At 38.6% G+C, this 27,196-nt stretch overlaps 1 protein-coding gene across 3 annotated transcripts in view; it reads left to right on the forward strand.

Annotated features, from left to right (window-relative positions):
• Nucleotides 1–27,196, forward strand: part of NKAIN3 (sodium/potassium transporting ATPase interacting 3) — a 650,466-nt gene that overhangs the window by 183,290 nt on the left and 439,980 nt on the right. The gene's annotated exons all lie outside the window — the stretch shown is intronic.

Genomic DNA, 27,196 nt, shown 5'->3' on the forward strand with positions numbered 1-27,196 from the left:
CATGTTTGCCTAGAGGCAATTGTGGTAGTCAATAGAATAACCAGAAAGCTTTAAAGGAAAAGCTTGGGAATGAAATGTCCATAGGAGCTTAAAAGCTTTGAGATATTTCTGAGAATCTGGAAGGGCATACACAGGTATAAGGTTGAGCACATGTTCAGGGCTGTACCTACTCAAGGAAAGCCTGAGAGGTCCTGAACCCTCACCTCTGGTCATTCTTGAGGTTCTGGAGAAGCAGGAAATGTAGTATAATGTGAAGTTGCAGATGCCTTCATTATTGTTGAAGGTATGTCTCAACACACAGAGTTCCTCAGCAAAGACAGGAGATCGGTTAGGAATGAATAGATGACCACTGAGTGACTCTACTAAGCTAACAAAGCAGAGACTTCGGTGGCCACATGCAACAAAGAATGTGTACTTTACAGAATTATTCCAGAATAGTCATCAAACAAACATGACTACAGCGAGAAATAATGCAAACCCTGCGTAAGACTGTAAGTGCGTTCCCAGAGTTATCACATTATTATGCTTAAAATATTGAGTTTTTAAATACCATGACATTGAAGGGCACAAAAATAGTGGCCCATTCAAAGGGGAAAAAGCAATCAATAGCAACTATTTATAGGGAAGCCTAGATATTGGACTTACTAGATGACGACTTTAAATCAGATATTTTAAATATCCTCAGGGAACTGAAGAAAATAATGTCTAAAGAATTAAAGTGTAAGAATGATATCTTGCCAAATGGAGACTATCAAGAGATAGAAATTATTATAAAAATAGAAATTCTGAAGTTGAAAAGTATAATAACCTAAAAAAAAATTTTACAAGATCAGAGTTGAGCTGATAGAAGAAGGAATCCTCAGCCAACTGGAAAATGGGTCAATTGAGGTTATTCCATGAGAGTAACAGAAATAAAGAAGTGTGAAGAAAACTGAGCCTTAGATGCCTGCAGGACATTGTCAAGCAGACCTTGCTGCTCATACTCATAAATGTCAGCTTCGAAAAGAGAATAGAGAGACAAAGAAGCAAAAAGAATAATTGAAGAAATAATGGCAGAAAACTTTCTAAATTGGTTTAAAAACATTAGTCTTCACATCAAAGAAGTGTGGTGAACTCCAAGTAGGATGAATTCAAAGAAAACCCATGGACACATTATGACTAAACTATCAAAAGACAAAGACTAAGAGATAATTTTGAAAGCAGAAAAATAAAGATGGCTCCTCATATACAAAGAGCATGGGCAAGTGGTTCATTGTAAAAGAAGAAAGGGCAGAGTCTATGGACACAGGCGCAGATGGAATGCGGTTATGGTGGTGGGAAAGTGGAAATCCTTCCTCTTCTAAATGCTTCCATGCATTTTTCAAAAAAGTTAGGCATAAAGCCATCAGCTCAGAATTGGAGGGAGAGCAGGAGAGGAAGAATGGGGGCATATAAATCACTAGCAATTTTTTTGCAAGGTCAAGCAGGACCGAAGTCAAATCAATGATATAATTCAGAATGCGCTGATTGTTCATTGCTATTAACAATGCATGGAATGTGGGAGCTTCCTTTTTGAACTAATTATTTGTTGACTGACACCGAACTTTTTACATTAATTTAAATGCTTAAATCTTAAAATGTCAGTACTCTGGGCAAAGTCCTCGTTGTCCTCCCTACTTGGCAGGAAAATCAAACCTCTGCCAAATTATATTTTTACATTCTCTGAATATCCTGTGTTTTCCTTTTTCGAGGCTGCATTCTTTGCCTATGTGTCCTGAAATCACAAACTGGGAACCATGAGTCAAATTGGACCAGGAGACATATATTTTTTTTCTTTTTTAAATCTGAACAACTTTGAAAAAGAAAAAGAATTATTGGCAATAGTCAATAATGAAGAGACATTTAGATGAAAATCTGTGTTTCTGGTTCCTGGGGTCTGAGGAAAATCTGACACAGAGAAGCAAGGTGAGAACAATTGGCTGGAGTTAGGCAGCAACTGACCTCTTTGCAGGGATCTGCACCCCACATGTGGGCTTTGCATACCTTGGTGCAGTCCATTTTCACTTCGTGGAATGAGTGAACTTCTTTCCTGTTACTGAATGCCCAAAACATTCCAGTCATTCTTATGAAGACTGATTTCTCCCAGCTATGTGTTCTCAAAATTCCGCCACATTTTGTAGGTTCAAATGTTATATAGCACTTCTCATCTTCTATCTTTATGAACTGATTTGTTCTACCTTTTTGTCTCTCTTTTTAGATTTTTAAGCTCTTTAAAGGGAGGGTTGGCATTTTAATCGATTTTTGCAATCTCACTCAGAACTAATAAATGTTTCTGTATAAGCAGGATCAACAAAATGTGCAATGAATAGTAAGTTTGGTCCATTATAATTCGGTATAAGAGACTGTGGTAAATTTTCAATCTATTTCAGGCACAGTAGAATGCTTATTAGCAATTAATATTGATGTTACCTCAAAAAATGTTGAAAATCAATTCAATTCACCTTGGAATGCACAGACACTTAGCAGACAAACAAAATCCCTCTTACATTCTACACTATCATATTATAACAGTGCTTTTTAAGTCTTGTCATGGAAACTAGAAGACATATTCTAAAATGCACCAAGGGTTGGTTGAATGCAAATTTGTTATCAAGACTCATTCCCTTAGACTGTATTCTGTGGCATCTAAATCTATGCACAACATGGAAAGTTATACTAACTATTGGTAATTTGTTTGTTCTCCTTGCCACTAAAGATTAATCTTTGTCCCTAAATGCTGTCATTTTATATGCAATATCTCCTCTGCTTTGTGTGTATTTGTTGTAAATACTATAGTCTTCTCTCATCCATGGGAAATATGTTCCAAACCCCCCAGTGGCTACATGCAACTGTGCATAACATCAGACTTTCTATATATTATGTTTATAGTATACCTATGGTAAAGTTTAATTTACAAATTAGGATGAATAAAACATTAACAGCAATAAATAAAGTAGAGCAATTTTAACAATATTCTATAATTAAAGTTATATAAATATGGTCTCTCTATTAAACTGCTGTAATATTTTCAGACTGTAGCTGATCACAGGTAACTGAAACAGTGAAAGGTAAAACTCCAGAAAGCAAAACTGCAGATGAGTGGGCTACTGTACCACAGATACACACAAAGCTGGGAATATTCCTAGGACATAAAGAGGACAATCATGGGAAACCTAGTGAAAGCCAGATACGTGATTTCGTGAATCACCCTGTACCACTGTGGCCTTCTTTAGTTTGAGAAATGTACCTTGATATTGTTAAGAGGTTAACAATGGAGGAAACCAGGTGAGAGGTGTGTGGGAATTCTCTGTGCTGTCTGTGCATCTTCCCTGTAGCTCTACAAATATTACAAAATAAATGTTTTTTTTTAAATCAATAAATAAAAGTTGGTGCAATGTTTGGAAAGCATTCACAAATTAGAATTCAGAAAGCTGGTGCCATCTGACAACTCCCTGAGCTTGGGAGGTCCATGGAATTGTTGCTGATAATAGCATATCTTATAAAACAACTGTTAATGTGTAATCTCTCTGTGTATAAGTATACTTAAGTATATATATTTGGATTCACATAGAAGCAAGTGAGAAAAAAAGTCATTAATATTTAATTCATAAAGTAACATTTAAAAAATCAGTTACTATGTGGGCCATCTTTTTGTTCAGTGACATTTTATTGCCTGATAGAAGAATAGTGCTAAAGAGTATCAATCTTAAGTGCTAGTTAGAATGTTCTATTTGAAGATAGTAACAGATATGTCCTAATGGCATTTTAAATATTCTAATGTAAGAAAAGTCTCCCATGATGGGTCAGTAAGATCCTCAAGTATAACAGTTTTTGTAAAGCAAAATAGTTGTTTATTGTTAACTGAACTTTCTAGTTATTTAGTCCTGACTCTGAAAAGTGTTAAAAGTGGAATCTTTCTTGCTACTAATGACATTTCACATGCCTAAATATATCATTCAATTATTTGCACCTTGAAAGAAAGATATATTTAATAATGAAACTTACAATTTGTTTGCAGAAATAACTGAGAGTATAATTTATAGGTACAGATGGAATTGGTATTTCAATGTACTCAGCTTAGCATGTAGAAGGAATTTCTGTTTTCTTATGCTGTATCCTAAATGACATTTTGCCTATTTGGAAAACATTTTAAAGACAGAAAAAATGTAGCATTTTCAACTCTAAAATGGGAAGGTATCACTTTACATCTTTATTATTTTCAAATATTCAAGCTCATACATTTTTATAGATTAAAGAGATCATTTAACTAAATAGAATCCAAAATTCTAAGTTTACATCTTTCTTAAATTATCATTATCGTATACATTGCAAGTAACATAGCATTATCAGATTTATGCTGTAATTGTAAGATGCAAATGTATAATTACTAGAATTTAACCTCTCCAAAATGATATAATTCAACCTGATTATCCTGGCTGCATAAATGCATGCTAATCAGCAAAGAAACATTTAAATAAAACAAGAATGTTAACACAACAACTGCAGAGTCAACAAACTTTTCAAGAAGGAAAAAAAAACAAGACCAGCCTGGCCAACATGATGAAACCCTGTTTCTACCTAAAGTCAGCCAAGTGTGGTGGCACACACCTGTAATCTTAGTTACTTGGTAGGCTAAGGCAGGAGAATCTCTTGAACCCAGGAGGCAGAGGTTGTAGTGAGCCAAGGTCGTGCACCACTGCACTCCAGCCTAGGCAACAGAGCAAGACTCTGTCTCAGAAAAAAAAAAAAAAAAAAAAAAAAGTTTTGAGAGATAGGGAAGCAAGGTAATTTCCAGGGTTTCTAGGTTGGGTGAATCTCAGAGCCCAGTGAGAACAGAGACTTCAAACAAATTGGAAGAGAATCTTTACTTAATGAAAGTTCAAGTTAATAATGTATCATTATTACTGAATGTTTTTGGACAGAGGAGATTAAAAAAAGCAATACAAGTTAATTTTTCCCCAAGTAATAATTTAATACAATTACAAAAATTACTTTATATGATTTGTTACTAATACAGTCATATCTACCTTTCTTTCCAATGACCATTTTTCTCCAAAATATGTGACTTACTTTTCCTTAATTTCATAGAAGATCCGTGTTTTCTTTTCTAAGGTGGTAATATGTAGATACTTAGTACTCAGATGTCAAACAACTGAATTGAGAAAGTTCCAAAATAAATGTATGTGCAAATGAGCCATATGTGCTTGGGTTACAGGCCAATGACAGAGTTTTAACTAGTCCTGAAGTTTCTAGCTCATACCCTGATACATCAAAGGGCAAGGAGAGTTGTATATAATACTGTATTCTTCAATGAAATGTCACTTTTCCTCAATGTGTCCTCTGGGTGAGCACATTAAAATCACGTTTTGCTGCAATGTCACCACACCAAGTTGCTGACTTTCTTGTTGCCACATGGCACAAAAATGAATTCTGCCATAGAATAAACTTAGGTCTTAAAGGCTTCATATCATGGAGTATAATGTATATTCTTCATTTGCAATCCATAGTTCTAACATCTCTGTCTCTCCCTTTTATATTATTAGCACTCACTCATATTACATGTGGATGAGAATTAAATAAATTGAAAAGGCATTACTACTGCTCTAGAAAAGAAAGAGAGATACCTTCATTTTAAAAGTTTAATCAGATCATGCATTTGTCTGCTTAAAGTTCTCAAACGTCTTTCCTGCTATCTGGGCTTAAATTCAAATCCATGACCTAACAGTGTACTACAATGCTCTATAGAGGACCGGACTCTGACCTCTCGCCTCACTTCTATGTCTCCTCTCCAGCTCTATTGTGCAGCAAGCACAGGAGCTTCGTTTTTATTTCGCAAAGGTACCTGACTCATTCCTGCCTCAGGACCTTTGCACTGGCTCTTGCTGCTTCTGCCTAGAAAACTGCTTCTTGCCTCCTCATTCCCAAGTCTTAATCAAGTCAGAGATTTTGATCAGTGCTTTCCTCATGCTATTTCATTGCCTTTATTAAAACCTGCATCACCACAAAGAGATTACATGCTTCTTTAGAAAAGAAAAATTGGAGAAATCCTAAGAATTTTGTGGCAAATAAATAACAGGATCAGCAACCTTATGAAAACAAATGTACAACACCCTAAACTCCTATAGCCAATTTAAATTATCATGAAATCTTATAAATTAGTGCTCCTTTTTGATCAGTGTAAAAACGCTTGATACAAAAATACAATTGGCTCTGTCATAAAGGTATCTGCAGTCAATATGTAAGCTATAACAAAGCATCACACTTTTCGTTAACTAATTTTTTTGCTGTTTAGAATTTATAAGACTTTGGAGAAAGTTAATTTGGAACTTCCAGGTCTCTCTTAAAATCATCTAAAATAGGTTGCGTTTATGTCTTTTTTTTCTCAGTAAATTATGTTTTACGTCAAAGAGAATAACCATGATGCTCAATAAATAAAAATAAAATATTACTCTATTGAAAAGAGTTTTTATTTTATTTATTTTTGGAACAGGATTTCACTTTGTCACCCAGGCAGGAGTGCAGTGGCATGAATTCATCTCACTGTACCCCCGACCTCCTGGTCTCAAGCAATTATTCTCCCACCTTAGCCTCTCAAGCAGCCGGGACTACAGGTGCACACCACCATGCCTGGCTAATTTTTTTGTATTTTTTGGTAGAGAGGGGAGTTTTACTATGTTTCCCAGGCTGATCTCTAGTGACCCACCCACCTTAGAGTTTTATTTTTAAATGAGTTTAACTAGCACATTTTTTCTTCATTTTTTTCTTACATAGATTCAACCACAAGAACTTAGTATTTGACCAGAATCCTGATTCTAGGAAGAAGTAGTCATGTGACTTAAGACAGATCATTTCATTTACTTGTTTGTTTATTTAACACCTGATATTTTGTCTAAATGAATCTATGCAACAATAATGTTAATTGAGTACAAATCTAAACAGAAATTAGGATCATGAGAATACGATGGAAAATACGCTAACCGGGAGAGGTGAAATTTTAGGCAGAGAGTGATTCACCTCAGTAGATCTCCATTTTCTCATTTAATCTAGATAAAGGAAGATAAGTATGTTCCCCCTTTGTGTGCCAAACTAGTTTTGTTGTAAGAGGCAGTTGCTGTGTTAAGAAGTGTCTTGAGCCCAGGTAAGAAAGAACTCACCAGGGAAGAATGAAGAGATGATTCCTTGAGGTCTGCCAAGCACAAGGAATTTGGAAATGGCAGCAGATGTGCTGTGCATTGGCAATGCCTGGACAAGATTACAGTTGCCAGTCATTTTCTAAAGTTTCTTCGTTATTTTTCTACTCACTGTTCAGTGAACGTCATTTGCCAAAAGTGAAACCTAATCCAACTTCAGTGTTTATTTCGGTTTTGTTATTTAATTTTAATACATGTATTATGAATATATGGCCACCATTTCCCTTTCCCAATGTCCTTATAATCTGAGTTCTGCTTAATGTCGTATTTGTGTTCCTGGATAAGATTTCTGAAAGTAATTAACATCATCAGAATGAATTTGTCATCCCTTGTCTTGCTTTCGATCTCTTTGCAAGCTTCTTGAAATTGAGTGAACTGATTCTGAGTAGTGCAACCCTAATCCCAGCACCTAGTAGACATCTAGTAGGTTGGAATTCTGCATTGTTCCCAATAATCAAATTTATTCTTATCTAACCCAATGTTCTGTTACTTTTCCTCAACCCCTGAATGCCTGGGATTTCTCCACCCTCCCCTGGTCTGTCACCTGTGTTGGCCTGGACCATAAGTCTTTATTGTTTCCTGAAATATGCTATTGATTTCTTCTGAAACTTCATACCTCTGAACCTAAAACCCCATTCTAAAACAATACCAGTGGCTTAGTGTTCTGTGTCATGCCTTCTGATTTCTTATCAACTCCCATTCCCTGGGAATAGATTCTAATCTTGCAAATAATGACAATAATAGAAAACATGTTTTGAACAAAGACTCTAGGTAGGCAATACTTAGAATTATCTCATTCTTAAAAACAATGTATGAAACAGTTATCCATCTTACAGGTGGGAAAATGAAAGCATAGGCAAATTAAGTAGCTTTTCCAAAGTCGCAAAGCAGGTCAATGATACAATCGAATATGAACCAACTTACCTGAATATAAACTTGAGCTCTCCACCGTACTGCTCCCCTGGACTTACTAACATTCTGCTCTTGCTGGACAGGTTTCAGGCAGAGTGCAGACACAGAGAAGATCTGCCTTGTCAGGACTGGTGCCCAACCAGACTTTTACATTGGATCCTTCCCCTTTCATATCCCTTTAATATTTGTATGACTCTATTTTTAAATGTGTACAAAGAGTTTTGCTTGGCATTGAGGATATGTAACTCACAAGGCAGGCGTGGTCCCTTCCATCCACTTTAGAGGCTTTCAGAGGAAAGAAACCTTCATCACATAATTTTACAGAGAATTGCATATCTAGAGTTGTGATAAGCTCTACTAAGAAAGATTGCAGTGTACAGTAAAAACCTACAACAGGGTGATCTAACCTATTCTGTCAGGTCAGAGAATTGCTGCTTTCCTCATCAACTTCAAGGGATGACTCAGGACTTACTGTCTGATTCATACACCTCTTCCCTTCCAGGTTCAACTACAGCAGTGTTTTCAGCAGAATTCTAGCTTTGAGTTGCACAGATCCTGGTGTGCTTTGCAGCTCTCCCAATTCACTGCAGCCTCTTCTTCACTAATAGAGGTTTTACTAAATGTATTTATTAACATATTTCAAGCTACCATTACCTTATCAGACCTCTGCTCTGCTAAAATACTGAGCAATATTGTTTTATTGATTGAGTACCTACTGACGGTAGCAATATGCAGGCATGCATTATTCTCATACGACTACAGCTTTAATAGTCTGGAGGTAATACAGAAAGTAATTTACTGTCATCTATAGATGGCAGTTCAAGTGCTGTAGTACTTAGGGCTGCCAATTTGGAAATTCCAGTCTGCATACAAATGAGTTATTTAAAGTCTTTTCAGAACTAACTTGATAAAATAGGAAGGCAAGAAAGCCCATCACTGATCAGATAGCTATCCACAAATACAGTAAATTGGAACAGTTTCTTTGAAAGACACTTTTTCTATTATCTTAAGTTTTCTAGTGGAATATACGTCAGGGAATGAAGGAATTTGTGGACATGCTGACTTAATTTAGTATCTAAATCCTGAATCTTTTTGCTTACTGCAGATGCAGGATTTAGACACTAAATTAAGTCAACATGTTCACAAACTCATGCACTGCAGAGTTCTTCTGCATTGCAGTGTTCATCACATGACCTGAAGGAAGAATAGAGGTTTAGATAAAGAAAATACTGAAACATTGTTTTCCCCTCACCAGTGACAACGTTAAGATGTTTTATATACCACATTATTCATTATTTTATATTATCAAGGGAACAGTATTAAAAAGAAGCAAGCAGAAAACCTACTCTCACACACACAGAAAATCATTTTATATTCATTGCTTTCTTTGGCCTAAATGCAGTTTAAAAAAAAAAAAAACAACTTAAGTTCTATAAATACATGTAGCTCTTGTTGATTCATTTTAACTGCTGGATAGCATTGATAGCATTCCACTGAATGAATAAATCACATTTATGTAAACATTGCACAACAGAGGGACAATCAGGATGTTTTCCTTTTTTAAAAAAAAAAAAAACTAGAACACACAGAAATTCAGTGAAAAATTTTGTACATAGTTCCTGTGCTTATCTAGTTTCTCTCAGATAGACACCCATAAAAAGTGGGGGAAAAACAAGTTGTAAAAAAAAGTGCAGTAGGATTTCAATTGTCTAAATCTTTAAAACTCACAAACATTGTTTATGGATGAATTTATTCATACTAGTGAAATTCATAAACATGCGTGAAAATGACCCACACCATCTTCAAGAGAGTGGATGCTATGGGGAGGGCGGGTTAAGGGATGACAGTAGCACTTTAGCAATATCTGTAACAGCTGACTTCTCTAAAAAAATCTGATCTGGAACAAATTGCAATATGTTAACATTTGTTTGATCTTGGTATGATAATTATGTAGATGTTGTATTTTTCCTATATTCTTAAATATGCTTGAAGAGTTTTGTAAGTTCCGTGAAAACTAAGTTTTACAAAAAGTTGTGAATGCTATTTTTAAAAAAGTTAAATCTTGTGTGTACCATAAGAACATTAGAATTACTGGTATGATGTCCTATATGCAAACACTCAGCTGTCTCCTGTTGGAAGAAGTATATATGAGTTGGAAAACCAGCTGTGAAAAATTATCAAATTCTAGCTAGTAGGAGGCTTCATATAACTATGAACCTAAACGACACTTTCTACTTCAGCTTACTGGGGGCCAGGCACAGTGACTCATGCCTATAATCCCAGAACTTCACAGGCCAAAAAGGGAGAATCGAGGTTTAAGATCAGCCTGGGTAACATAGGAAGACTTTGCATCTATAAAATTTGAAGAAAAAAAAATAGCTGGGTGTGGTGGAGCGTGCCTGTAGTCCCAGCTATTCAGGAGGCTGAGATGGAACAATTGCTTGAGCCTGGGAGGTCAAGACTGTGGTGAGCTAGGTGCCACTGCACTCTAGCCTGCTCTAGCCTGGGTATCAGAGCAAGGCAAGACCCTGTCTCAAAAAACAAAAAACAAAAACAGTCTTTAGCTCACTGAGCTCATTGGGATGAAAGGGAGCTGGAAAAAGTGCCTAAGTGTCTAGAAATCTCAGGAGTTCAGGGAGCTGACTCAAGTGCAACCTGAAAGTGACAACCCAGCCTCAGTTCAGTCCTGGGACGAACTCACCTTGATTACAGACAAGATTCAACCTTTCTGTGGGAAGGAAGGAATAGAATCCTTTAATTCCACATGAAATAAAAACTGAATCAAGAATAGGGTACAAGGAAAACCAGAGCAGAAGATTCTAGAAGCAAGGAAGGCAAAGCTGGGTGGGGAAGCCACGCAGGCAGTCCCTGCAGGGGAATCAGCACGCCTGGGTTTGAATGATGGGCAAGTTATCAATTTTTCTGAGACTCAATTTCTTTATCTCAAAACAAGGGCAACACTGTCTTGAGTATATTCTTATGAAAATTAAATGAAATAACATATGAAAGTACTCGGCACCTCAATAAAAATTAGTATCCCCTCCACTCAGTAGGGCACATGCCTTCAGGTGTAGGTCTGGGAGAGGATAGAGGGAAGCTGGCAGGCTTTAGTGGAAGTTATCTCAAGCACTGTCTTAGAAGGTATCCAAGAAAAATCCCATTGATGCTTCCACTTCCCAGACCTGGCAGTCAGGTCCAGGGAAGGGTTAAGCCATGCAGTGACTGAAAAGAGTTGCAAAAGAATGAGGAAGGGACATATTAGATTATGCATACATTCCCCAAATTAGACAAGACGCAGCAGCCACTCGAGTCAGCTACACATGTTTAGGAAAAGCTTAGCAGTCTGACCACAACACTAAGCACCAAGGATACTCATTCATGTTCCAGACACTGATCCGCAGTGCAGGCAAGGTGTTCAAGGGGGAGACTTGAATCTCTGCTGCCTGAGATGCACCAACACAAACTCTTTTGTCTCTGCTCTCTGCTCTGTGAGGCTATCTTATGCTACAAGACATTCACTGCAATATACATTTCCAGTGGTCGATTTTGAAGACAAATAAGAATCTTTAATATAGGCATTCTCTATCTGCTGCTATCTTTGCTCACTGCTGCTGTTTAATTCTCCTTTTATTCAAATTAAATACCTTGCAGTCATTCAGAAACTGTGCCTTCTGTTGCCACATCTTCCTGCCGTCAGAGCAGTTAATTAGCTCTTGGCAGGTCTCAGCTTCTGAAGAGCTTGAAAGGATGATTTGTAATTGTGCTCTGAAGTGCAGCTAGTTGCTTCAAATAAACATGGTTTAAAGTCTATTGTTTGACATTTGTCAATTTTTACACGATCATTTATCATTTTCATTTATTTGGCAGCAATAGAAAAATCTTATTCGTTTCACATTCCTGAAGGTAGAGCCATCATCATTTCTTATACTTGAACAAAGGAAGACTATAAAAACCTGAGGAAAAACATAAAAAGGAAAATGGGACTTTATTGAAGCAAAAAGCCCTATAAAATCTGAAAAGGACGCCTCTATGGAAGACCTATACCATAAAATTGATTCTTATTGCTACTGTTACCTTTAAAGGGGTCAAAAATGGGAGACTTAGAAAGAATCTTTCTTATTCATCTTTGCCAGCAGAATGAGGTCCATTCTTCTTAGATTGGCATTCAGAATGCTGAGCGATTTTGAACTTGACACACTTCTCTGATCGTTTCTCCTGGTACTTGTCTGCATATACATTATGTGGCAATTTTTGAACATCTCTGTCTTTCCTTAATAGCCTACCTCAATTTTTACTTCCTTCCTGAGTCCTTTTCCCTGCACTACTAATGGTCTCTCTTTCCCAGGGACAAATTTAGCAAATAAATATACAGAATGCTCAGTTTAATTTGAATTTCAGATAAATAAAAAATAATTTTAACGTGTCTATCTTGTCTATCTTGTGCAATATTTAGGATATATTTCTACTAAATATGTATTATCTTTATATTTGAATTTTTTCTACTGTGTCACCTGTTTTGTATCAGGCAACCTTACTTCCTTCTCTGAACTCTAGAGAGATTTAGTTTCCTCACAATTTACTTGTCACCTGGCATTTCCAACCTAGTTTTGTTGTGATCTTCAGTTAGATTTTAAGCTCATCGGAAACATAGTGGAATCCCACTTTCAGTTAGGATGCAGAAAGGTATAAAAGATCTTCATTCATGTGATAAAACCCCAGAAATCACCAGACATAGAAACAAAAAAAAATTATAATTTTTCTTAAAGACATTGAAGAATGGTGGGCACAAAGAAATGTTATGTGAACTAAGCACCAGAGGGACAAGCTGTTGGAGCGGAGAACAGTTCCTAAGACTGTGGTCAGGGAGCACAGGGAAGTCACTTGCCAGAGAAGGGCAGTCTTTGCTCTGACAAACAGAAACCAGCAAACGCCGGACAAATCCACGGGCTGGCGGGTCACATTCGAATCTGAAGGAGCCTACTAATTCCCTCTCATAGAATTTTACTAAATAAGTAAAGATGGACAGCTGGATTGGCAAGTGGAGAAAGACCACATGGTCTTTTAGCCAGAAAAAACAAAACAAAAAACAAAACAAAACAAAAACAGTTCTTACAGAGGAATAATAATAAATATAAGAAACAATAACAGCATAAAGATAATATAACCAAAGCTTTTACGTCCTAAATCACAAAAACTAAGCAATATCAGCAACCTAAAATGTTGTATGTTATAAAAATATGTTTCCCAAAAATTAAGGTGAAATGAAAACATTTTCAGAAAAACAAAGATGAGAGAAATTGTTGCCAGTAGATCCGCATCATCAAAAATGCTAAGGAGAATTTCTTAAACAAGAGATAAAGTGCCAGATGGAAATTCAGATCTACAATAAGGCATAAAGAACCTCAATAATGCCAAAAAGCGTAAATATAAAAGGTTATTTTCTCTTCTAAATTTTTAAAAAGTCAATTAAAATTTCTTACAGTATATAATAGATAGATGAAATATTAATTCAAGGTAGATCATGATAAGTTAAGCATGCAAATTGTAATTCTCAGAGCAATGCCTATAAAAATAATTTTAAAAGTCATAGCTAAAAAGCCAGTAGAGATAGTAGAGCCTACTCATTTTTATCCCCTCCTTCCTCCCAGAACTACAAACTGGAACGTAAAAAGAAAGAAAGAACAGAAGAGATTAAAAAAGAATAAAGACAATGTGTCCCACTCATAGAACCCCAGCTCTCCTCTGTGAAATAACACATTTTTCATGAGGTTTGTGATGAGAATAAAGTAAAATAAAAGAAGAACATTATTTTGAAAAATGCCTCGCACATGTTAAGTCCTCACGATATTAACTATTACTATCTCTATTTTTGCTATAAGTGACTTCAATATCATGAATGAACGAGAAAACCATGACATTCCCATCCCACCCCTGCTCTCCGTGGGCCCTTCCGTGAGACTTGGCTAGAAGGCTGTGCCTCCATTTTTATTTCTGTTCCAGACTTTTTTTCAACAGCTTCATTAAAATATAGTTTACATGCCATATAGTTCACCCAATTAAACAGTATGATTCAATGATTTTTAGTATATTTACAGAGTTTTGCAACCATCACATAAACTAATTTTAGAATGTTTCATCATCCCTAAAAAAAAGCTTGTACTAATTAGGATCCCGGAATCCTCCCTCAACTCACTGAACCCCTGCAGGTAGACTCCAGGTATCTGCACTGTAACAAGATCCCACAAGTGATTCTAGAGAACACTAGAGTTTGACAATTCCAAAGGCACTTGTTTGTGATGGGCTCCTAGGTGTGTTGCCGCCTAGGGGCCCTAGGAAACCCATGTTGATGTAAAATAAAAAGTTCTTGCTGAAGAATATGAACAAACATGTTATCTAATTTATATGAAGCATAGTAGAGAACAAGCACTGTGGTGGGATGGGATCAAATTACAGCTCTCTTACGCATGGAGCCTCCACTTCCGTGAAATAACAGATTTTTCATGAGGTTCATAATGAGAATAAAGTGAAATACAATAAGTAAATTTGGAAAAATACCTGGTACGTATCAAGTCCCCCAATGCTAATTATTACTATCATCGTTCTCATTAATCGCTAAGGATTTCAGCAAGGGTTGTACTAGGATGAAGTTGGAGGATTCTGCTGCTCAATTCTAAGACAAATAAGAAGGCTTAAGGTTTATAACCATGGCATTTATGTCAAGGGAATGCAGTGACTAAAAAATAGTTATATAAAAGCACAGAGGGAAGTGGCAAGATAGCACATCGTTCATCTTATTCAGATAGAATTTAGAAAAGTTGAGCCTGCACATTTGTGAGACTGTTATTGTGGAAACATTGACTACAGCCATGTTTTGTCTTCTGTTAAAGAATCGTAGATGCATGCACATGTGAGGCTTTTTGTTTCTATAGTGATTTAAAAGCCATCATGTCCTCCCTCATACAGCTTTTTTGAGTAACTTACCATTATTTTTTACTTCTATTGGTTTGTCCCTGTCTCTTGCTTTAAAAATAATGTGAAATTCCTGCGACCCCTTTAAGTTGTTAGCAAGAAGAAATAAAGTGGCTTGTGACACCGAAACAGGGGAAATGAGAGGCAAGGAAAAATATTGTAACTTGAGGATGGACAGAAATGTGGTTTGACTACAAATGTAGAGGCAGCTTTGATTGAGGGAAACATAGGAAGGCATAGGAACAATCAGAGAAAACTATTATAGATCTCCTGGGCAGAGGAAAAGTCAGTGCAGGAAATGTTCCTGCAGAGAGATGGGGAGGAAACAGCTGGTGAAATGTTAGAGTTTTAATCACGTAGGGAAACACACATGGAGCTGAGCCAGGTGAGAGTGCAGGCTCCTTGCAGGAATGAGGGCAAAGATGGGCTCATATTTACGTACTTCACACACCCGCAAATTCACACACACTACGCACACACACACAAACGCATGTTTATTGGAGCCCTTTGCCAAAGACAGTGACAAAGGCCTGTGTATTTTCCAATGGCAGTGAAAAAATGTGAACCTGGTGAATGGGATGAATGAAGACAGTAGGCTATCCCTCTGTGAGCCAGGGCTCAGGCAACAGGGGAAAGAGCAGAACAGGCTGTTATTTTCATTTATTTCATGGCTCTCAGAAGGTATGTTCTCTCCTCCCTGCATCAGAGGAGGGGAAACTATTCCCTCGCAGGATGATTGCTTATGGCCATTCCTTTTATATGTGCATATATGGAGCTTCCTTGGGTGATAGAAATAGTATTGCTAGGAGATTAGGAAGCTTGCGTCATTAAGTGGAGAGGGCTGCTGGGAGGTGTGTATTTCAGGACCTAAAAAGTGCCACAGAGAAGGAAAATGGAAAGGAATAACTCAGCGGTAAAACAGAAGCTGTAGTTGTGTTTCTGTCAAGATGTAATCAACAAGGCAAGAACCCTGTGGGCACAGGCCAGAAGCTGGGAATAAGAGGAATGACATTCTGGGACCCAGAGAGGAGAAGCAGGACTGCCTTAAAAAGTCAGGGGATTAGAGCATATTCAAACAATGCATCATTTCCAGAGCTAACCTTGAACCTGGCGAGCAAACTAACATCTGTGAGCTAAAATCAATGCATATATAACAGAATTATTTTTAGGTGAGTAGAGGTGTCTATTCCCAGAAAAGGCAAGCTCACTTCTGTCTGTTCTTAAAAGCGCACTAATCCCATCAGAAAGTTTCCCCACTCATGACCTAATAACTTCCCAAAGACCTCGTCTCCAAAAATCATCACATTGGAGATTAGAGTTTCAACATATGTGTTTTGGAGGGACAGAAACATGTAATGAATAACAGTTATCCTTGTTATTATTCCCAAGAGACACAGAGTTAATTAGCTGGTAACTAGTAGAATTAGGTATCCAGCTAGCTAGTCGTAGGTCCAGTATTTAAATCAAGATGACCCAGGTCCAAAATCTATCTATTCATGCTTTTAACCATTAGACTATGATGCCTCTATACAAAGCCAAGGTCATGGGCTCCAATGGCCACTGCTGAAATGATTCTCTGTTACATTGGAAGAAAGTAAAGTCATGCATTGTGCCATAACTATATGGATGGTGCCATAAAATATATAATTCATGGAAGATTTTAAAGTATAAGCCTTGAAATCCTTCAGATCGAGCTTCCTGTCCTGACTCTGCCAACACTAAGTCATGCAACGATGCACTTACCATAGTCTGCAGCATGAAGATAAGTGTTACTGTTAGTGTTATCATTATCGTTCTTAATAATCTTTATTATCGATATAAATAAAGGAACACTTTTTCCTGTGTGCGTCTTAACCTGGTAGTCCTTGAGAATCATCTGGAAAGGTTGTAAAAAATATTTATTTCCTGAGCCATACACCAAACCAAATAAACCAGATTATCAAGGATGGAGTCAGGGTTAGGGGGTTGCACAACAGTATTTTTCTAAAACTTCTCAAACAATTTTAAGTTACAGACAAGAATAAAAATTGCATTGGTCACCTACTACTCATAGAACTTTCAAAGTAGTGTGCTGGGTATGATGTTTTGCTGAGCACCAAGGAGGTTCCCGTAGGACACAGCACCCTGCCCTGTAGAGCTCTCAGCATAAAGCTTTTTGGCACACACCTGGGAAGCAGCCAGGGCCTCCACTGTTTCATCTTCTGAACCACTGTTTCTGCTTCCTACTGTGTGTCTAGTGTCACCTGCAGGTGCTAGCCTCATAAGACCATAAAATGTAGTGTTGCACTTGATATGTCACTCAGGCTCAGTGTTCGCCAAACCTGAGGACTTTGAGGATTCGCTCCTGGACATGAGCGTTTCAGTGGGAAGTGACTTAAATCTTTATGGATTAATTGTGTTATTATTATCACTATTATTAGAACGGTAGTTTATTAAGCAGCTCTTATAGCATGGGTTCTCTAACAGGTGCTCTACCTACATTATCTCATTTGGCCCCCAATGCAACTCAGCAAGATCGGAGCTATTATCCAAATTCTGCAAGGGAAGGAATTGATGCAGAGCCAAGTCAGCTTGCCCCAAATCACATGGCTTCTACATGGTGGAGCCTGAATTTGAACCCAAATCTGAGTTCCAAAGGTCCTGATCCCTCCATCAGGTTCATACTGTCATGGCTAAGACTGCCCAGCTCTCACTAAAACTGTTAACAGCTTCTTGTCAGATCTGGATTCACCCCAGATTGTCCTCAGTCTTGAAAATAAAAGTTCAATTTTGGTTTCTGAGGGGAGAGGGGTGTCATGTAGGGACTAAGAAGGTTCTAGAAATACTGGATGTGCCCAACAGGAAATTTTCAAAGGTGAGAGAAGAGACAAAAGGTATCTATGGTCTCCGTGACCCTGAGAATCATGGCTTTTAGGAGAAGAGATGAGGAATGTCCCAGCTCTCAGGGACCCGGAGTAAATGTCCAGAAGTAAATAGGCCTCAGAGATTTTATTTAACAAGCTCCAACAGTTGCAGTACATTTCTGCTCCCCAAGTTTTCCAGAGAAATTCTAGATAATAAGAAAACAAATAAGAAAAGTAAAGGATTAGGAAAAAATGAGAAAAATCCCAGCATTTGCCCAGAATATTTTTGGAATTTAGATTGATTTTATTTTGAATCAAAGATGTTTTTAAAGCAACACTTTGTATTTATATAGTATCTCTTTTCTCAAAAATTTAAATGGGAATTCAGTCACTGCATAGCCACTATGCTGTACATGGACTTCAGTACTTCCTCATCTTATAACAGAAGGTCTGTACTCTTCGACCAATATTTCCCCCTTTCCCCCTCTCATAGACCCTAATAAGCATTGTGCTACTTTCCATTATTATGAATTTGACTTCTTTTAGATGCCACATATTCCTGAGATAATCTGAGTAGATCTCACTTGTTCTCACCACACACACAAAAAATAACGCTGTGTGAGAATATGTTAATTAGCGTGATGTGGTAATCATTTAAGAATGTAGACATGTATCAGAATATCATATTATATACCCTAAATATATACAATTTTTATCTGTCAATCATACTTTAATAAAGCTGGAGGAAAATCACTGCATGGCTTGCCATCATGTTACAGTATTTTCAGGATAAGTTGGGGGAGAAGTAATGAAGTAATTAACTTTACTATTTATAAAGGAAGCAATGTTTGAAGAAACAAAAGAGAAGAAAAGTGATTTCCAAGAGTCCTAACAAGAGGGAAAAGGTCAGACCAAGATATTTTCAAAATGGTCCTAGGGGAGGGATGCTTCAGATCTGATGGAAAAAACAGAGTCCTGAATTGTACCCAGAAAATCATTTCCAGTATAACTTTGGGTCTTTCTTTAAAGCAAGAAACCAAATCCAAGGACTTATGGAGTCAAGTGAATATTGATTAGCAGTAGGTCCCGAGAGGGAACTGGAGGGAGGGCGCATGCATTTTCTCAGTGTCTTAGGGTACAGAAAATGGAAAGACAAAAGTGAGTAGTGATCAGAACGGAATCACTCTCCAGGGATATGTAAAGAGACAGGAGAGGGCACCTTGACAGAGAAGTAACTGGCATCCCAAAACAGTATAAATAGCTTCACCTTCCTGAACTGCCAGTTACTATAAGATAGCCGAGTAGTCATCTAAAAACCCAACACCTTATGCTTCTCATATCTATAATAATCGTATCATTGTCATTTCATGTTTTCTGATTGCCTTTGTCACATGTAGTTCTAAATTTTTCCTGATCTAGATATTCAGATTCTTTAATTTTAATTTCCTCTAAACTGGAGAATGTTAGTAAGTGTTCAAAGTGTCCTTTGCACCATTCCTCATCTCACCCTTGATGCTCCAGCAACACTAATGACTTGTAATTCCTGGAATACCCCTCACCGCCTCTAACCTGCACACTCCGCCGTCTTCCTCCGCCATTTGTCTAGCGGTCTTTCAGTCATCCTGGAGGGCACCTCTCAGGTGGCACTTCCTCTGAGAAGCCTCGAGTTGGATTATGTATCCCTCTTATGTGGACGTAGATGTTCCTGTGCATAACTCTATCATTGGACTTGCCATGTCATGCATTCATTATCTATTTATTTCTATTATCCTGATAGACCAGTGGAGCTGCTTAAGGGCTGGGGCTGGGTCTTGCTCATCTTTAAATCCCCACCAGCTAGCACAGAGGCAGGCCCATAGTACTATTTGGTAAAAGTCTGTTGATTTGATAACCGATTGAATTAAAAAAGGATGAAATTTATAGGAAACAATTACAAAAGTTTATCTGGAAATCGATAGCAATAACCAAAGCTTAAAAATAATTTCCCCTGATCCTCATGACTTGGCAGAACACAAGACAAGGGGTTCACTAATCAAAGAAATTATCGTATGCTTTGAAATACAGTTAAATGTTGAGTATGATGAAATCCTGTATTGGACAGAAAATTCCTAACTGTGAGCAGGTTAGACTTCATTCAATTGAAAATCTAATTTATTTGAACCTCAGAGTGTGTTTACCGAACAGATCTGTGCTGTGAATGGTGGTTAGGTGCCCACAATAGCCCACCAGCCCACAAAACCCGATGGAGTCCATAATGCATCTGAGCTTCTCTCCCCTGTGAATACCTCTCTGCTGTTTCTCTGCACTCAAACATATTACTGGCCCTGACACCTTGTCAAGATTCTCCCATCTCCCCACCATCATCACTTCTAGGAAGACACTTTCCATTCCTACACAAAGCCAGCCTTTCTCCGTTGGTTATAGTTTCCTAGCCTCCTCTTTTATTCCCTCTCACACATGACTTTGCTCTCTTTATTTTTCAATTCTAATGTTAATTTTTATTTCACACATAAAAGACAGACAAAACAATATAAAACACATTTAAAGGATAATACTGAATGAGCTTCAAGTGGAGCTTGAGTCTGCAAAAGTGGTGAGTCTGAAGAGAGAGGGAAGGCCACCTTGCTCTTGGACTGCATTGAAGGAAAGAATAAAGGAAACAGCAATCCCAGACTGCTGGCGACTAATATCTTACTTCCACCAATTTCAATGATGCAAAAGGTCAAACTGTGCTCAGGGAGAGCTGTGGTGGTCCTGCTACCCTGAGGAGTTGGGGAGCGACCTCAGTGGCACACTGGGATGGAGCTTGGTGACAGATTGGAATTTCAAAGGGATAATCTGGCTTAATTTTGCCTGCAAAGACCAGCAAGTCTTCCTAGATGGATTCAGGGAAGAGTGCCAGCCTTTGGCCTCAGGAGTCCTTCTGGTGAGAGGTTCGTCACACCCAGTGTGCACAGGCCTTGGTTAGCAGGCCCTCCCTTTGGGGTCACCGCAGACCTGTGTTTCCAGGGTTTCCCTACCCCAGCCGGCCTGGCTAGAGTTCAATCACACACAGACATCGGGTTTTGCCCATTTCATCGATGTTATTGTGGTAACATTTGCAGGATTTTTACACCAGAGCTAGACTTTGCCTTTTCATGGCTTTCTGTTGTTGTTTTTGAAGAGGGGAGTCAGGATGGGAGGGTGGTGGTGTTTTCTTGTTTTTAAATTTTTCAAAAGGATGTTATAATCTGGAGTCAGGAGAATTTGCATTAACTCCCACACTGAGCACTGCAGTACGGGAGAAGAAAACCCACCAGAGACACCAGAGCAGTCTCTTCTCCTTTGCGGAGGTTATGGTCCTGGGTCTGGGGAGGAGAGTAGGTGAAAAATAAACTGAAGGAGAGAATGTGGGAATTGCAAGGGCAGGGGGAAGAAGGGGAAATACACTTCTTCTTTTCTTTTTTTTTTCCTTTTTGTTTTTAGCCTTCTGGGCTAATCATAACTTGAAGATTTTGAATAAATTTAGACAAGAAAAGAAACACTGTTGTTTTGAAGCAAATTGCAGCAGTGATTTTTAAAACAAAGCAGAATATTTTTAAAACAAAGCAGCATCTTTCATTTTTAATTCTTTATTTACAGGTTACTTAAATAAAGAATTTAAGTAACCACTGTTGATTAAGAAAACTGTAGAAAGTTAGTCACTACCACAAACAAAAAGCAGGGGGTGGATGTGTCCGTTCTCCAGAGTCCTGCTCTGCAGAGTGTTGGAGCGCACTGCTGGGGCTCTGCTCACACGTGATGGGATGCACCTTGGCAGATTTTAGTCTGCCGGCCACTTTTCCCGTGTTTCTTTTTAAACTCTTCAGGATTTTACAGAACTTTTGACAGTGCGTAGAAGAAGGAGTCTCAGGTTGAACAGATGCTCGGGCTCGGTCACCAGTGCTGGACTGGAGTGTGTGGTCCGGAAGCCTGGTTGCTGGCTTCCTCTTCTCAGTACTAATCCGCATCAGATAGATAATGAATGTATGACGTGGTAAGTCCAATGATAGAGTTATGCACAGGAACATCTACGTCCACATAAGAGGGATACATAATCCAACTCGAGGCTTCTCAGAGGAAGTGCCACCTGAGAGGTGCCCTCCAGGATGACTGAAAGACCGCTAGACAAATGGAGGAGGAAGAGGGTGGAGTGTGCAGGTTAGAGGCGGTGAGGGGTATTCCAGAAATTACAAGTCATTAGTGTTGCTGGAGCATCAAGGATGAGATGAGGAATGATGCAAAGGACACTTTGAACACTTACTAACATTCTCCAGTTTAGAGGAAATTAAAATTAAAGAATCTGAATATCTAGATCAGGAAAAGATCACTTGTAGTCAATGTTCAGGTGATAGATCTTTGTTTAATATCTGATCTTTGGCGGTTTAAATGGGTAATCTTCTGGTGAGTTATCAATTCTGTATGCCTCCTTATCCTATGGAGGTTGTCAGGGACAATAAGCCCTTGCTGAGTCAAAAAACTAGCTGCTGCAAACCCAGATGTTGCTGGAGTCTTTATTCCACATTTGCAGCTTCTTCAAGCTTCTCCATCAGCCTCCTGTTGGCTGCCCCCTTTCCCTAGCTGGAACCTAGCATCCAGCTTCTTAACCCATCTTAAAATGGCCCCCTGCTCTCCATCCCTATAAGTCAAGCTCCTGCATTACAATAGTACTCTTCTAACTGGTCTCACCACTTCAACACTGGCCCCTGGATCTATTGTCTACCTTGCACACACAGTCAGCAAACAGACCTGTCAGTAGACACTCCAAGTGAAGAGCTAACACAGAAACACAGATTGACGTGTCTATAGCAGGTACACAAGGCAGTAGGTGCTGCCCTCCTGTTTCAAGCTCTGTGGTTGCTTCCTGTGCACTGAGTAAAGTCAGCCTTTCCCAGAGTGGCATTCATGGCCCTCTCTGATGGGCTCCTCCTGTTTTTCTCACTGGACCCATCTCTTGTCACCTCTCATCTCCCTCAGGATGCTCTTAGGTGGCTCTAGGATCCTTCTATGTATGTTTCACCCAAGTCTTTCCCTCTTCTCAGGATGTCTTGCCCCCAGGCTTCTTCCTACGCCAACTCCCACCCATGCCGCTCATCCACTAGGTAAGTATCTACTCATTTTTTGCAATCATTCAGCTTGAAGGTCTGCATCTCCATGGCAGCTTTCCTCATTCCCCATTAGCTGAACTGCTCCTGCTTTCTGCTCTGCGGGGTTTCGGGAGTGTGCAGATCTTAGTTATGAATAGCTCTTTTGTTGTGATTTTTAATAGAGAGGCAGCATTGCATCTTGGTTTGGAGCATCTGCTCAGAACTGGATTTTCTGGATTCATATCTCAAATCGTTGTTTACAAACCTTCCAATCCACTACAGATCGCACTCATTATGACATTGATATGGTGAATGGAAAAAAAAATGTACTCTAGGTTATCCCTTTGGATGAACAGAAACCTATTCCTTTACTTCTGATTCTGTGTGGGATTTCCTCTCTGCTCTGATGTGAATGGGGATCTGAGGTGGGGAACCTGGGTCTTGGGCCATCCCTTTCTGATGTAGCCACTGCAGCAACACAAAGGGTCACACAGTGGTATCTTCCATCACAATAAGCCAGGAACAAATTTTGGTTGGGCAGCAACAGCAATGGTGCAGGGAAAGGCTCAGCCCAGGTGTAGACAGGCATTTGCTGGGCTGTGGACTTAGTGGCAGCAGCCCCTCCCATCCAGCCAACAAATGCATTCCTGTACATCACCCTGTCTTTAAATTTACCACATTATACATTATTTACTGCTTCTGTTGATTCAACAGGAACTGCATAGTCCCTGACTGTCAGGACTCACAGAGCCCTGCCTCTCCCAGGGGCCAGAGAGAGGCATGGTCATGAATGCCCAAGAGTTGAGTCCTTGTCATGACGTATGCCAAATTCTGGTGCCTCCTGCTTGCCTGCTGCCTTCACAACATCACAATGGGGACAAAATCCCAATGGAGAGAGGCTGGTGATGGTGGCAGTGAGAATCCATGGGTCAGCTCTGAGGTAAATGTTCTTAAGGTCCATCTCGAGAAGCTTTGGAAAGTGACATGGGCTCTGTATGTATAATTTCAAGATAGATGTGTTAGATTATTTTTATTTGCTTTCACCACATTGAGTGGAAAAGAACATTTTATAGCACTAATATGCTAAATCCTGTTTTAAAAATACCTATTCATTTATTCCTTCAGTAGATGTTTATTGTGTGCCCGACATGTTTGTGTAAGCTCCTATACTTGAAGGTCAGTAATAGAGCTTAAATTATACATATCTGGGGTCAGCTTTTTATGGCCTTTATGTCAAGAACTTTGAATTTTATTCTGTAAGATTGTGAAGCAATGAGCACAACTGAATGGAACACAACTTTGTGTCATATAGATGATTCTGGCAGCAGTGCTAAGGATGGGGTGAAGGGAGAGAAATGTTAGGAGCCAAGAGAAATGTTAGGAGCCAACTATTTACCTAAAAGGTTGTAGTTTTCTTCCAGGGAGAAGAGACTAAAATCTAAACCGTACCGTGATCCTGGGAAAAGAGACGAGAGTATGGATTTGAGAGCAGTTTTGGAGGTCGACTTGAGAGGTTGAATGACAGATCAGATATGAGGCGTGCAGGAAAGCGTATTAGCTTGAGTGAGCAGAAGACTGACAGTGTATTAACTAATTTTTGAAATAGGGATAGGGCAGGGCTGAGTGATCACAACAAGTCCATGTTAATTAGAAAAATAGTTGTAGGCTTTTTAGTTGAATACAAGCAGTACAAATGAGAGTGTCAGTTTAGGGATGAGATCAGGGTCAGAGAAAAGAGAAAATGTGGGAAATTGCTGGTGTATAGTTAAAGCTGTGAGAGATAATTAAATCAATCAAGGCTAACAAAACAAAAAGAGAGAATGCTGAGGACAGAGTCCTAGGGGCACCAACATTTTAGAGGCAAAATGAAATGAGTCAGCAAAGGAGATTGAGAAAGTCTGATGAGTGGACAATTGGTTGAGACTGATGGAGTGGATAGCTCTAAGTGAAGAGAGCTCAGTAAGGGAGGCTGGCATCAAAAGTTAAGAAGGAAGGGACACTCAGTATGTCGGTATCTGTTTAGCTCAAATAAGTATGATATTTTAAGTTAATTTATTTTAATTTATTGCATGCTGAGCTCAGAGTCACAGGGTTTCTTTCTTTTTCAAAAAAAAATTCTGCATGTAGCTTTTTTCATCTGAATGTTAGGTGCTCAAAAAATTCATATTGTAGATATTTGGAATGTTTCCCTATGGTAATTCAGAATATTGCTTTGATGCAAGTTGTATGTCTGGTGTAGCTAACCACAAGCTGAGTGGGGCGTCCTGTGTGCTTGTATGTGACATTTGACTTGTGTGAAAAAGTAATAACCTTTATTACAGTTTTACTAACACAGAGAGAAAACTTCTGACACTCACCATGGATAGGAAGAGTGAAGAAGACATTATTAATCTTTGCTGGGCAGTTCCCCTGCCATTCTTATTACCATTTGCAATTGTCCTAAGGCTTAGTAAATGGGAACTGGCAACAACTTTATTCTGCATCCTTTTTCTGAGGAAAGACTGCAAGGTGGAAGAATGAAGGAAGTGTGAGGGGGTGGCATTTAAAATGTGATCGAAGCAGTTTTGGAAGTATTCTTGCTGCTTTTTAGATATCTGATAGTTCAATGAAATGGAAGCACTCACGCCCACAAAAACACTCATCTCATGCAGACTCTCCCTAAATCTCATAAGCACTGACAGCTTTGACACCATTACCTTCTCTGTCTCTCTCTCTTTTTTTTTTTAATGGGGCTATGCACTGAAATGCCAGATTTGTGGACCATGCCAGAGCAGAAAGTTCACTATAATAAAAATAAAGGCCTGGACATTTAAAATATCACAAAAGGTGCTATTTTTTCTCACGGCACTGAGGGCTGCTGGCTCTCCCTTTACCCAGGCACTCACTGGCGATGGTCACCAATGAGCTTGAGATTGTAAGCAGATTTGCTGATATACTAGATTCGGTTTCCAAAATGGCATGGATTGTGCTGAGGAACTGAGAGGATTTTTGCTTTCTTGGTAATCAGCAGAAACTCAGAATTATGAGGTTCACTCACTGGATAAGGGACTGCACTTTTCATCGATGGCAGCAATTGGAACCTTGAATAAATATTACCCACTGAGGGAGAGATAAATGCAGTATGGATATTGTCATTCTTGGGATGGTTTCTAAAGTGAAAATTTCCTCTTCTTTTTATTTTTAAAGGTTAAGACAGCATTGCATGTTGTAATTCCAATAGTGATTTTATCATGAAGAGGCATGGTTGAATTTCCACGTTGTCTCAATAGCTGGCTTACTGCCGTAATGTTTTTAGTGATACTTCCATTTGGAATTGTATTTTTTCAATAGTTTTGAATATCTACATTGTCAAATATAATCACAAAATACATTTGAAAATTCAACAATTTATGGCTAGGTAGAAGGGAATGAGTTGAAAGCTACTAGTAGTAGGGTCATTCAATCCCATGATCACCACACGTCTTGAAAACCTATCACTTTATCCTAATATGTGTCCATTGTCATTCTTTCTAACAGCTCCACTCAGGCTAGTTTCATTGCCAGCTACAAATTACAAGTGCACGTAGAGTTTAGGGTAGTATACCAGGAAAATGACAAAGGGTAAATCTGTCAAGGAGTCTGGATGTTATCAATAAATGTGAGAATTTTGAGTGAGTTTTGTAGCTTATTAGATTTCTGGAAAGGTAACTGGACCACCAGGCGGATTAATTGGTCCATTTCATTGTTGGCAATGTTTTACCTTAAAATCTAATTTTTAATTTAATGAGTTAGACATTGCATTTTTTTTTTCTTTAAAAGTAATTTATTTGACTCTGATCACAAAACACAGGTGAGGAGCACGGGCATTGCCTGTAACCCCTGAGTTGCCCATCTTCCCAGTCTATGCTTCTATAAATACCCTTTGTACAACAGCAAGCTCATGCTGTTCCCAAGCGCATGCACATTCTAACAGCTGCACAGTATAGTATACGACCAGGTGAGAGTTAGACAGATGCCCCACTCACAACTAAGGTCCCTCCAATTAGTCTTCCGGCTCCCTTTGCTAATAGTAACTGGTTGCTGTACCTATTGGTCATAGATAAATGACACCTGCACAATTCTCTGAGTGCTTTCAAGTAACCTTGGCAGGCAGTGGCTAGACCCTTTCCTTGCTCCGAGA

Source organism: Sapajus apella, unplaced genomic scaffold (genome assembly GCF_009761245.1).
Source record: "Sapajus apella isolate SASKATOON/1434 unplaced genomic scaffold, GSC_monkey_1.0 scaffold35, whole genome shotgun sequence".
Lineage (NCBI taxonomy): Eukaryota > Metazoa > Chordata > Mammalia > Primates > Cebidae > Sapajus > Sapajus apella.